The following is an 11,772-nucleotide window of genomic DNA, read 5'->3' on the forward strand; positions in this document are numbered from 1 at the left end:
GACACAACCATGTGTCTGGTCACAGAGGTGTAATAAGTCATAATACTATTATAATATTACCTGTCCCAAGTCTATCTGCTGGATCTTTTCTGAGCAGCTGAGTGATGATGTCCTGAGCATCGGGTGGACTAGAGTATTTATGATATGTCCAAATTAATTTATCTGTTATATAAAAAGAAAATATTACAGGAAATGAAACGTTTTCATTTATTTTCATAAAAAATTTCCTTAATAAGGCTAGAAATTAAACCAGAAAACCAATGAAACCAAATAACAGTGACATCACAAGCATTCAGATTATTTTACTTACCCTCAAGGACACTGCGTAAAATATCTCTTTTTAAAGTCCCTCTAAATGGTGTACGTCCAAAAAGAAATTTATGTAGGGTGATCCCTACTGACCACCAATAAACGGGCCTTCCATAGCCTTTCCTTTGGATAATTTCTGGGGCCATGTAACTAAGGGTGCCAAAAGTCTGGAAACCAACAGAAGAATGAGATGATGATCAATAAATATAATTGCGTCAAATAACATCAGTGCAAACGTTTTATAGAGAAATTGTCAGAGAAGGAGAAAGAGATGAAATCTGTAAAGTACAAGATCTTGTAAGTAAAGCCTACCTCTTCATCAAGGAACTCGCTGGTGATGTCCTCAGTTGAAGCCTTGTAGATATCTGAGCTTGGTCTCATGAGGCCGAGTTTTGAAACCCCAAAATCGGTGACCTTAATATGTCCTGTTGATGATATCAGGAGGCTGTGAAAGAAAGAAATGGTGTCAGACCCAAATAATTACCCATAGACTGTGTAAAAACTATAATTTTTTTTACCCTTTATTATACTACTGGGGTCACTTACTTGCCAGGCTTCAGGTCTCTGTGCACCACACCATAACTGTGCAGGTATTCCACAGCAAGAACCGTTTCCGCAATGTACATACGGGCCAGGAGGACAGGTAAAGGACCACAGCGCTTTATAAGACTGGCACAGTCTCCTCCTATAGGAGAAAGCAAATATGAGAGGTGAGGGTTTGTTTCAATGTAAATTACACATGATGAGGGTGAATATGAAATAAGTGGAAATATTGGGACAAGATGGCCTATATAGAGATATACTGTGTAATGTAGAGCGTATACTGTATACTACATGTAGCCATCCATGTGGGCACATTATGGTCATATATAGGTGCTAGGATTAAACAGACGTGGGCTGGATATAGATACAATGGATGTGTCCTACCTGGTACATACTCCATGACCATACACAGATGAAGTTTAGTAGGAAAAGAGCAGAACATGGAGGCCACGAAGGGACAATCGGCGAATGCTGAGATGTCCCTCTCCAGAAAGGCCAATTCAAGTCTCTTTGGCATTTTCAGGTTCTCCTTGTCCATTGTCTTCATAGCACAAATCTGGTTTGTGTCTTTATGGCGCACTAAGTGGACGGCCCTGGAGAGGAAGAAAATCCATGATTTATTACAAATTCTTATTAACAGTCCATCTATAGACCTCATCAAACGATCTCCTGTACTAATGGTAAAAACTAGATGTGAGGCCATCACTATAAATCCATTTCTAGAAATGCATAAAATAATACTCCATAAATGATTATCAATGGAGGGTCCACATCCACGTCACATCCTAACTGACCTGACAGATAGATGTGGACAGTGATGTGGACTCCTAATTTCTCTATGGGAATATTACATGGGCAGGACACCGAGGCATCATCATAAGGAGCCCTGGGAAATAAATATTATACCAAAGTAAAGCTCACCCAAAGGCTCCACTGCTGATCAGTTTGATCGGTTTATAGTCGCTCTTACAAGGATTTCTCACTGGGTTCAATGATCCGATCAAGGCCTAAAAAGGAATAAGAAATGACATTAAGACAGAAAATGCAGGAGAATAAAAGCTCAAGATACAGGAACGTCTCTCTTCTATATTATGTCCCCGCTGATTACACTGTAGAGAACGTGATACAAGCCGGACCCTCCACAGACCCCATTATATTATAAAGGGAAATCCCCCATACACATAAATCAATACTGCAGGGAAGGATAAGGGACATCACACAGAGGGGGCAGGAAGAATAACGCCATTATCACACATAATATGTCTGATCTACATGAAGAACAGTGATATCCCATTATCATATGGGATATAATATGGCATGTATAATTCACACCCGTCATCTGATGATATACAGACGTCCCCCTGATACTTACACTGGCAGATTCCTGGATGATCTCTGGTGTCTCACATATTCCACCATCAGTATTTGCCGGCACAGTTATTCCTAAAATAATGAAGAAACGTCATTTATTAAATGTCTATATCAGCACTTAATAACCAGAAGAAATTGAAGCAAAAAAGTCAAATATCAAAAAACATAACAAATGTTATTGATTAATCAGAACAATTCATGATAAAAAAAATAATAAGAGAATGTCAGACACAGAGAATCACTTCAAAACCTATTCATAATCGTATTCATACAAGTTTGTGTCTGTTTAGAATGTAGAAGATATAGGAACAATCTGTAGTCCTCAAAATAAATAAGACTAATAGAAAAGAGAAACCTTCACAGTCTGGGAGGGTGGGGAGCAAGACCCCGACATGTGTTTCTCATAGGCTTCTTCCAAGGGGTATTGAAGAAGTTTTGCGTAGGCTTCTTCCAGGGGGTGTGGAAGAAGCCTAGATGAAACGCGCATCAGGGGCTCACTCCCCACCCTCCCAGACCATGCAGGTTTCTCCTATTTATTTGCTTATTTATTTATACAGAGGATGAAGAATAAATCCACATATTCTTTACCGTTCTCAATAACGTAATATTTGAATGTAAAATATTAGATGATCGTTTTACCTTCTATCAGATCGGATTTTGGCCCTGGCTGACTGTTATCAGGGTCAGCAACATTTAGGTTTTGCCCCTCTGCAGAGTCGCCTTTTGATGTTTCCTGATGGATATAAGATATACAATTAATATAACATTTCTCAAACACTAGATTACCACATATATAAAGCGGGAAGGATTAAACCTGGATTTACTTGACAAGTTCAGTATTGGACGGACAATTCACGGCCGCTCTATCAAGCAAATTTACATTAATATTTAAGGGAATTTCTATTAGAACTGCAGCATTTACAAGGAGGAAGATTGTGATGATCGAGTGAGACAGAAGTAGAAATACAAGCTCCGCACCGCTGAGTACAGACTGTCACCACAGAGGATGGAGCCGCAGAGACAGGCCGCCATAGAATATCCTGTGTCTGCCTGGAGCGGAGAGGGGAAGGCCTCTACCATCATAAATCTGACCTTCTGCTATATGACTGGTAATCTGGAGAAGATCAGACAACAAGGACATGAGATGTAGAAGATGATGGATCCTTACCAGGCGCTCCAGTGAGTAGGCCGGATACTCCAGTACATACAGGACATTTTGGGCCAGTTGTTTAAAAAAGGCCAATTCTCCACTTTGGGATTTTTCTTCAGCCTATAAAGATGAAAATTAATAAGAAATGAAAATAATCAATAAAATTCATGAACATATATGATATTGCCACGTTGGTTAAAGTCTGATCTGATAGGTGTTTGGTATCAATAAAAAACTGAGTTCACTTCGCAAAAAAAGGCTTTACTTAGTCCTATCAACAGAAAAATTACAATGTTATGGGTCTCTGAATATAGTGACACAAAGAACCATTTCATCTCAATTGGAATTTTTTTCCCCTTGTTTCAATACAATGTATGGTAAATAGGATGGAGCCATTGAAAGCTGCAACTCATCCCAAAAAAACAAGCCCTCACATGTCTATGCCAATGGAGAAATAAAGTTATGGCTCTTGAAAGAAAGTGAGGAAAAAATGAGAGCGGAAAAATGAAAAATTTTGTGGTCCATAAAGGGTTAACCAATCCTATTCCCTCCTCCCCCCGCATCCAGGACCTTCCCACCCCTAATTCAACTAACCCTTTAGATCCCACCCTTTGTCATGTAGCCTGATTGCCCTGTTTTGACTCCAGGCTATTATTATCTGGGTATTTGGCACAGGTTAAACTTAAACTTGTATTCCATTATTATTTTCCATTATTATTATATATAATTTGTGCAGATTGTCTGCTACTTACCTGCTGTACTAATGTCCAGATGTTCTTCTGTAAATGCTCAAGATATTCTGAGCTTATACAACCTTGGTGGTATTTGGTCAGGCAATCTCTCACAAGCTCCATAACCAGCCGGTAAGTGAAGCTGAGGACGCCATCGGGTAGTGGTAGCACAAAGTGAAGGTCATAGGTGGTAAGAATCCCCTGGAGTAGTGCTAACACCTGAAGTCTGTCTGGAGGAATTCCAGACATTTCAAGTAATCCAAGCGCGGTCAGTATATGACTAGCTATATGGCTTATCACACCAACAGCAATGACACCGGAATGTCAAAGTGACAACAGGAGTGTAAACACTTGTAGAAGTAGTGATGGTTAATTGTGATGTCATAATGGAATCGTGTGTTCTAATCTTAAAGGGGCATCTTACATTATAAGGAAGTTGCCTTGCAACTCTTAAGTAGGCAACAATATAGGCTCAGCATCAGAACCAGATGCAGACAAGGAGGAAAGCGCTATTGGTGCTTTACTCTTCTAAACAGTTAGAGTCTTTTTATGTAAGATAAATTAGTTATATCTGTTATACACAATAAAAATTATAGTGTTTTGTATCAATAAGAAATTCAGATTTCAGTGCTAACAGAAATATCTTTCTGTGGGAACAGGGCATGTGGGGCTGGGGCTGCATCCAACCCTGGCATATGAAGCACGCTGGCCCATGTTGCTCTGCCACAACCACTTCCAAAAATGGGGGTCTTTATTTCAAATATGACCCTGTCTACCAATGGAGAAAATCAAAATTTACTACTCTCAATAATGGTATACAAGGTGTAATAAATAGTAAAATCCAGCGGTTAATCTGGTGTGGTAAAATGCCTGTGGTGGCTTGGTACCTGGAAAGAAGAGGAGTTTGGTTAGGGCTATTGTTCTCTAGTAATGAATATGCTTAGCTGGCTGTGGATCTGTTACTCACCAGGTATCAGAGTGGGTAAAGTGCAGGTGTGCACTAGGGCTGTGGTCCGTCAGGATTCTTAGAGTGGGGCGTGGTCCTGAACGCTTTGTTATGCTCCTGGAGATTTAATGATATGGGGTTAATGCTGTTAGCACTGGGTAGGTAGATAGTGGGGTTAGCGACTTACCCACGGAGGAGCTGTTCTGCTTTTGGAGATTGCTTGTTAGCACTCCCTCAGTGGGGGGTGCAGCAGGAGGCTCTGGATTGTATCTCACTTTGTTGCAGAGATGTGACAGGGGGGCTTTTTGATTGCCAGTAGGCGTAGTAACGCTTGAGGATACTCAATGTCCTGTATATAGATATGGAGGAAGGGTTAGGAACTGAGGCATACAGGAATAGTCCACAGTGTGGTAAACCTAGATGTTTACCTGTGCGTGATTATCAGTAATCCAGGGGTGCAACAGGAGGCTCTGGATTGTATCTGTCTCTGAGCAGAGATGTAGTAGGAGGCTACTGGTTGCCGGGTGATAGGGGGCGTTGTGGCACTCAAGGATAATTGATGTCCTGTATATAGATGGGGAGGGAGAGTTAGGAGCTGAGGTATACAAACAATAAGCCACAATATAAGTAAGCCCGGTTAATTACCTTGTTTAGGGTCCAGGTGTGAAATGGTCAGTCACCTTCTTTATCTGTGGCTGAAGGCCTAAATCAAGGGAAGGTGTTCAGGAGGTTCTGCAAGAGGGTTCAGCCTAGTGGTAGGTGCAGCAGGAGGCTCTGGCTGAGTAATTTACTGGCTAAGTAGCAGTGGGTCTTGTCCCTGGACGCTGAGGTGCAGCAGGGGACCGGCTGCAAATGTGGCAGGAGGCCTGGTCTGGATAAGTATATTCAAGTAGGTGGAAGGCTTTGGTGGCAGGCTGTGTAGTAGATATCCGGGCAAGGTCTATGGTTGTGGAGTCCGGTTTTCAGGCACGGTCCCTACTCGTGTGGAGTCAGGCAGGCCGCGTTCCTGGAATCCTGTCGGTAATAAAGAGGTGAGTATGTGTGGTTTTGGTCCTTGTGGTGGCGTGTGTCATAAGCGGTGGGGGCCGTGGCCCAGAGTACTTACGGTCCGTAGTCCTGCGGAGATGTCAAGGAGTTGTGGGGCCCGGGGCGAGAGCGGGGTCCCGGCCGGTGACCGCCGCTACTCGCGGGCTTCCGGGTAAGTGGAGCAGGAGAGGAGGGGCGGAGAAGGTGAGGGGGCGCGTTCTATTGGAAGCGCGCGAGAGGCAGAGAGACGAGCTGACACGTGGTGTGCAGCGTGTATTGAGGACGGATGCCTGTGGGCGCCTTCTCTGCTGGGTCAGTCAATTCCAACGCGTTTCGTCAGCTGTCGAAACGCGTTGGAATTGACTGACCCAGCAGAGAAGGCGCCCACAGGCATCCGTCCTCAATACACGCTGCACACCACGTGTCAGCTCGTCTCTCTGCCTCTCGCGCGCTTCCAATAGAACGCGCCCCCTCACCTTCTCCGCCCCTCCTCTCCTGCTCCACTTACCCGGAAGCCCGCGAGTAGCGGCGGTCACCGGCCGGGACCCCGCTCTCGCCCCGGGCCCCACAACTCCTTGACATCTCCGCAGGACTACGGACCGTAAGTACTCTGGGCCACGGCCCCCACCGCTTATGACACACGCCACCACAAGGACCAAAACCACACATACTCACCTCTTTATTACCGACAGGATTCCAGGAACGCGGCCTGCCTGACTCCACACGAGTAGGGACCGTGCCTGAAAACCGGACTCCACAACCATAGACCTTGCCCGGATATCTACTACACAGCCTGCCACCAAAGCCTTCCACCTACTTGAATATACTTATCCAGACCAGGCCTCCTGCCACATTTGCAGCCGGTCCCCTGCTGCACCTCAGCGTCCAGGGACAAGACCCACTGCTACTTAGCCAGTAAATTACTCAGCCAGAGCCTCCTGCTGCACCTACCACTAGGCTGAACCCTCTTGCAGAACCTCCTGAACACCTTCCCTTGATTTAGGCCTTCAGCCACAGATAAAGAAGGTGACTGACCATTTCACACCTGGACCCTAAACAAGGTAATTAACCGGGCTTACTTATATTGTGGCTTATTGTTTGTATACCTCAGCTCCTAACTCTCCCTCCCCATCTATATACAGGACATCAATTATCCTTGAGTGCCACAACGCCCCCTATCACCCGGCAACCAGTAGCCTCCTACTACATCTCTGCTCAGAGACAGATACAATCCAGAGCCTCCTGTTGCACCCCTGGATTACTGATAATCACGCACAGGTAAACATCTAGGTTTACCACACTGTGGACTATTCCTGTATGCCTCAGTTCCTAACCCTTCCTCCATATCTATATACAGGACATTGAGTATCCTCAAGCGTTACTACGCCTACTGGCAATCAAAAAGCCCCCCTGTCACATCTCTGCAACAAAGTGAGATACAATCCAGAGCCTCCTGCTGCACCCCCCACTGAGGGAGTGCTAACAAGCAATCTCCAAAAGCAGAACAGCTCCTCCGTGGGTAAGTCGCTAACCCCACTATCTACCTACCCAGTGCTAACAGCATTAACCCCATATCATTAAATCTCCAGGAGCATAACAAAGCGTTCAGGACCACGCCCCACTCTAAGAATCCTGACGGACCACAGCCCTAGTGCACACCTGCACTTTACCCACTCTGATACCTGGTGAGTAACAGATCCACAGCCAGCTAAGCATATTCATTACTAGAGAACAATAGCCCTAACCAAACTCCTCTTCTTTCCAGGTACCAAGCCACCACAGGCATTTTACCACACCAGATTAACCGCTGGATTTTACTATTTATTACACCTTGTATACCATTAGTTCTTTTACCCCAATCGAAATATTGTTGTCTACACTCGTCTTTTAAATCCTGTATTAAATCCTGTATTTTATTAAGTTTTTATTGCTAGCATCCAAACAAATAAATCTTATTTTTATAAAATAATAGTACTCTTCTCCTGATCTCTTTTTCACTACCGATAGCGCGATTTTTACTATAGAACAGTTATTTTATTGTAGTGTATCTACTACGGACATTAGTGGTTCCCTGTCCACAATTATCGCTGCCATTGGTAGTAGTTAGCCTGATAAGCGCCTTTTACACATATAATACCTTACTCTCAATAATACCAATTTTTAAGGGTGGCCAATCAGGTCTCTTTATAATATTAATAATAACCACCATATAATAATAATAGTGCCCCTCTGGTTCTCCTTATAATATTAAAGGGAATCTGACAGTAGCATCAACCCTCCTAAGCCATCTATATGGGCATTTAGGTCATAGAAAGTTGAAGAAACCGATAACTTGATATCTGCCATCTGATGTCTTATTCCATAGAAATCCACATTTTGCTTTATATGTAAATGAGCTGTTAAGATCTATGGGCCGGACATAGATCTCCCTGAGAATCTGCATCCAGAGCTTACTTTCAATGGAACAGGTAGTTACCAGTGTGGTACATGTAGATCAGGAGTGTAGACGGTCAGTCATTACATGTCTCACACTGGAAATGCCTCCTTTCATTAAAAATAATCTCTGGAGGCAGATTCTCAGGGAGATCTATGTCCGGCCTATAGATCTTAACAGCTCATTTACATATTAAGAAAAAAGTGGATTTCTCTGATTAAGACATTCATCAAATTGTGGCTATCAAGGCATCACTCTATTCAACTTTCTATGACCTGCATCTTTATGTAGACGGCTTATAAGGGTTGATCTTACTGACAGTTTCCCTTTAATAGTGTGGTTCGGACCTCCTTATAATAATAGTGCCCCTTATGGGCCTCCTTATAATAATGCTAATAATAGTGACTACCTGTTCTTTTTTATTAAATTAAAAATAATAATGCTCTCTCGGGCCTCTTTATAATAGTAATAATAATATTAATGATAAAAATATTAGATGACCCCACACGGTTTAGGGAAAGTGTCACTGAATGCAGAAGCCGGGTCTAAGCTCCTAATAAACACTACCCACCTCCTGCCCTGCTGTGTTATTACAGGCTTTATTCCCCTTCAAGCCTAAGCAGCAGAATGCCGGTATCTCCTCTTACTGCTCCATTTCACCTGCTGTCAGTAATGCAAAGTGTCTGGGCCCTGTTTTAAAGCCTCTTGTTAACCCCCTCCCACCATGTATCTGTAGCATCAGCGTCTCTGCCCCCTGCCAGGCAAAGACGCCGTCCCCCTTACCGCCGCGGTCCTGCTCCGGTGTCTTCCGGCCTCCCTGCAGCGGCTGCTGGTACACGCAGCTTCCCTGGCTCTGTACTTAGGGTGCGCGCGCTTCCTCCCTCTTAAAGGGGGAGCGCGAGCCGTCCTAAAAAGTCCCCGGCCAATGGCCGGAGGACTTTCTCTATAAAAGGCACCTCCTCCAATATGGAGGTGCCTGTGCAAGGTTGTTGCTTTGTTATACTTGCTTTGCTTCAGCCCTCAGGTCCTCTGCAAGTCAGTCCTGTCCGCCAGTCTGTTCTTCAGTACAGTCCGCCAGTCTGACTACTTTTCAGCCTGACAGTCTGCCTACAGTCCAGTCCGCTAATCTGTCTATGGGCTTTACCCGCCTGCTTACCTGGAAGCACCTGCTTGTTACCTGCCGTGCCCGCCAGCCTACTTACCTGAAGCACCTGCCTGTTACCTACTGTGCCCGCCAGCCTGCTTACCTGGAAGCACCAGCCTGTTACAGGCTGTGCCCGCTTGTCTGCTTACCTGGAAGCACCTGCCTGTTACCTGTTGTGCCCGCCAGCTTGCCCACCCGGAGCACCCGTCTGGCTATCAGCCGAATCAGCCTGCCTGTCGGCCCTAACCACCCGTCAGCCTGCCTGCCGTGCTCATCCACTGTACCGGTCAGTTCCAGCCTTCTGTCTCGTGGGAGTCACCTGCTCTCATACAAGGTCGGTCCCACAGTGGCACCTGGTCCCTGTGCTCAGTCCCTCCCTGGTTCACGGAGTCGACTGAGCCGCCGTGCGACCTGTGGAGTCTCACCGTGGGCCAGTATGCCATATATTTCTGCACTCTCGCATCTGAGCTTGCCTGGAACAACGAGGCCCTTTTGTCTGCCTTCTGGGAGGGTCTTTCCGGACGGATCAAGGACGAGCTATCCCATCGGGACATTCCTTCCACCCTGGACAACCTGGTGTCACTAGCTACCCGGATTGACATCCGTTTCTTGGAACGAGTTAAGGAGACAACCCGGGAGAGAAGATTTCCTCGTCTCGCTCCTGTGTTCCAGAAACCTGCCTCCCAACCAGCAATTCCCCGGGCACGCTCGCCCGAACCCATGCAGAACTCAAGAGAATACCAAGAGTGTGCAAAGCAGTCATCAAAGCAAAAGGTGGCTACTTTGAAGAACCTAGAATATAAGACATATTTTCAGTTGTTTCACACTTTTTTGTTAAGTATATAATTCCACATGTGTTAAATCATAGTTTTTATGTCTTCAGTGTGAATGTACAATTTTCATAGTCATGAAAATATAGAAAAATCTTAAAATGAGAAGGTGTGTCCAAACTTTTGGTCTGTACTGTATATTGCATGCAATACTTTATAGCCTCTACTGATAGTTTATTCACTTGACAGGTTTTCATACCGCTGAGTTTATTGGTGTGACTCTATACCTTGGGTCCTCACTATCACTAATTGCTGTATTATTATTATTATTTTTTCTATTGCATGTGACACTTTACAGATTTTTTATGATTGATTGGATAGGCCTTCTATGCCTCTATATTATCCTTGTATGTGCTGATACCTATTACCTCGCTCATACTCTCGGTCATACTCCCAACCTACTGACTGTGGGATCCTTCTATTTACTTCTCCTTTTTTAGTACTGTGTTTTTTACTGACTGTTCTAATGAATTTAACCGCTTTCCGACCGCCCACTGTACATAAACGTCGGCGCTGCCTCGGCTCTGTGCAGCGCCGACGTTTATGAACGGTCGGCGGTCCCGCAGCCCTCAGGACCCCTAGGGTCCTCCAAGTGCTACGGTTGCAGCTCAGCGCGACAGCTCTGACAGGGGACATCATCGGGACCTGATTGGATCAAGTCCCAATGATGTTAACCCTTTCCTATCTTCTATATGCCGCGATCTATAGTGATCGCAGCATATAGAAGATAGTGAGAGGAGAGGGGGTCGTCCACTTACCTCTCTGACGGCCCCCTGATGCCTTCCAGGACCTGCCATTGTTATGGCAGCTGGAGGTCACATGACTGCCTCCAGATCTGCCATATATGGTGTCCTGCTAGACTCAGTCTGCAGCTGAAGCCTAGCAGGACTCAGACAGTGTGAAACTGTCAGCAAACTTCTCATGTAATGTAATACATAGTGATTAGAAAAATAAAAATTAATGTCCTATACAGGACTAAGTAATAATGTAAAAAAAAGTCTAAAAAATGTTTTCAAACTGTTAAAAAAAATCACAAAATAAATAAAAATAAATAAATAAAATATTAAACCAATAAATCCGTATATTTCTGCAAAAACAAAAAGAGTACACATATTTGGTATTGCCGCGTCCGAAACAACCCAATCTATAAAACTGTCACACAAATTAACTCCTTCTGTGCACACTGTAATAAAAATAAATAAAAAACGGAGCAAAAAACTATGCTTTTTCATCATATCGCCAAACAAAAAGTGGAAAAAAATGCGATCAAAAAGCAAAATGGAAATAA

At 44.3% G+C, this 11,772-nt stretch overlaps 2 long non-coding RNA genes across 5 annotated transcripts; one reads left to right on the forward strand and one right to left on the reverse strand.

The window, feature by feature from the left end:
- Positions 1-4,913: 4,913 nt before the first annotated feature.
- On the reverse strand, positions 4,914-6,326 carry LOC141257921 (uncharacterized). 3 transcript variants are annotated; one of them, XR_012318123.1, is made up of 6 exons: positions 6,156-6,326; positions 5,696-6,064; positions 5,479-5,614; positions 5,238-5,399; positions 5,072-5,167; positions 4,914-4,991 (listed from the first exon to the last, which is right to left on the reverse strand). It is a non-coding gene; the product is annotated as an uncharacterized lncRNA (long non-coding RNA). The 3 variants fall into 3 exon arrangements; XR_012318124.1 differs by lacking the exon at positions 5,072-5,167 and having other exon boundaries at positions 6,156-6,325; XR_012318122.1 differs by lacking the exon at positions 4,914-4,991 and having other exon boundaries at positions 5,022-5,167; positions 6,156-6,322.
- Positions 6,327-6,485: 159 nt separating this feature from the next.
- LOC141257923 (uncharacterized) lies at positions 6,486-8,045 on the forward strand. 2 transcript variants are annotated; one of them, XR_012318126.1, is made up of 6 exons: positions 6,486-6,677; positions 6,769-7,137; positions 7,219-7,354; positions 7,434-7,595; positions 7,666-7,761; positions 7,842-8,045. It is a non-coding gene; the product is annotated as an uncharacterized lncRNA (long non-coding RNA). The 2 variants fall into 2 exon arrangements; XR_012318125.1 differs by having other exon boundaries at positions 6,488-6,677; positions 7,666-8,045.
- The last annotated feature ends 3,727 nt before the right edge of the window (positions 8,046-11,772 follow it).

Source organism: Phyllobates terribilis, unplaced genomic scaffold, assembly GCF_046119375.1.
Source record: "Phyllobates terribilis strain yellow unplaced genomic scaffold, ASM4611937v1 Scaffold_3__8_contigs__length_932513732, whole genome shotgun sequence".
NCBI lineage: Eukaryota > Metazoa > Chordata > Amphibia > Anura > Dendrobatidae > Phyllobates > Phyllobates terribilis.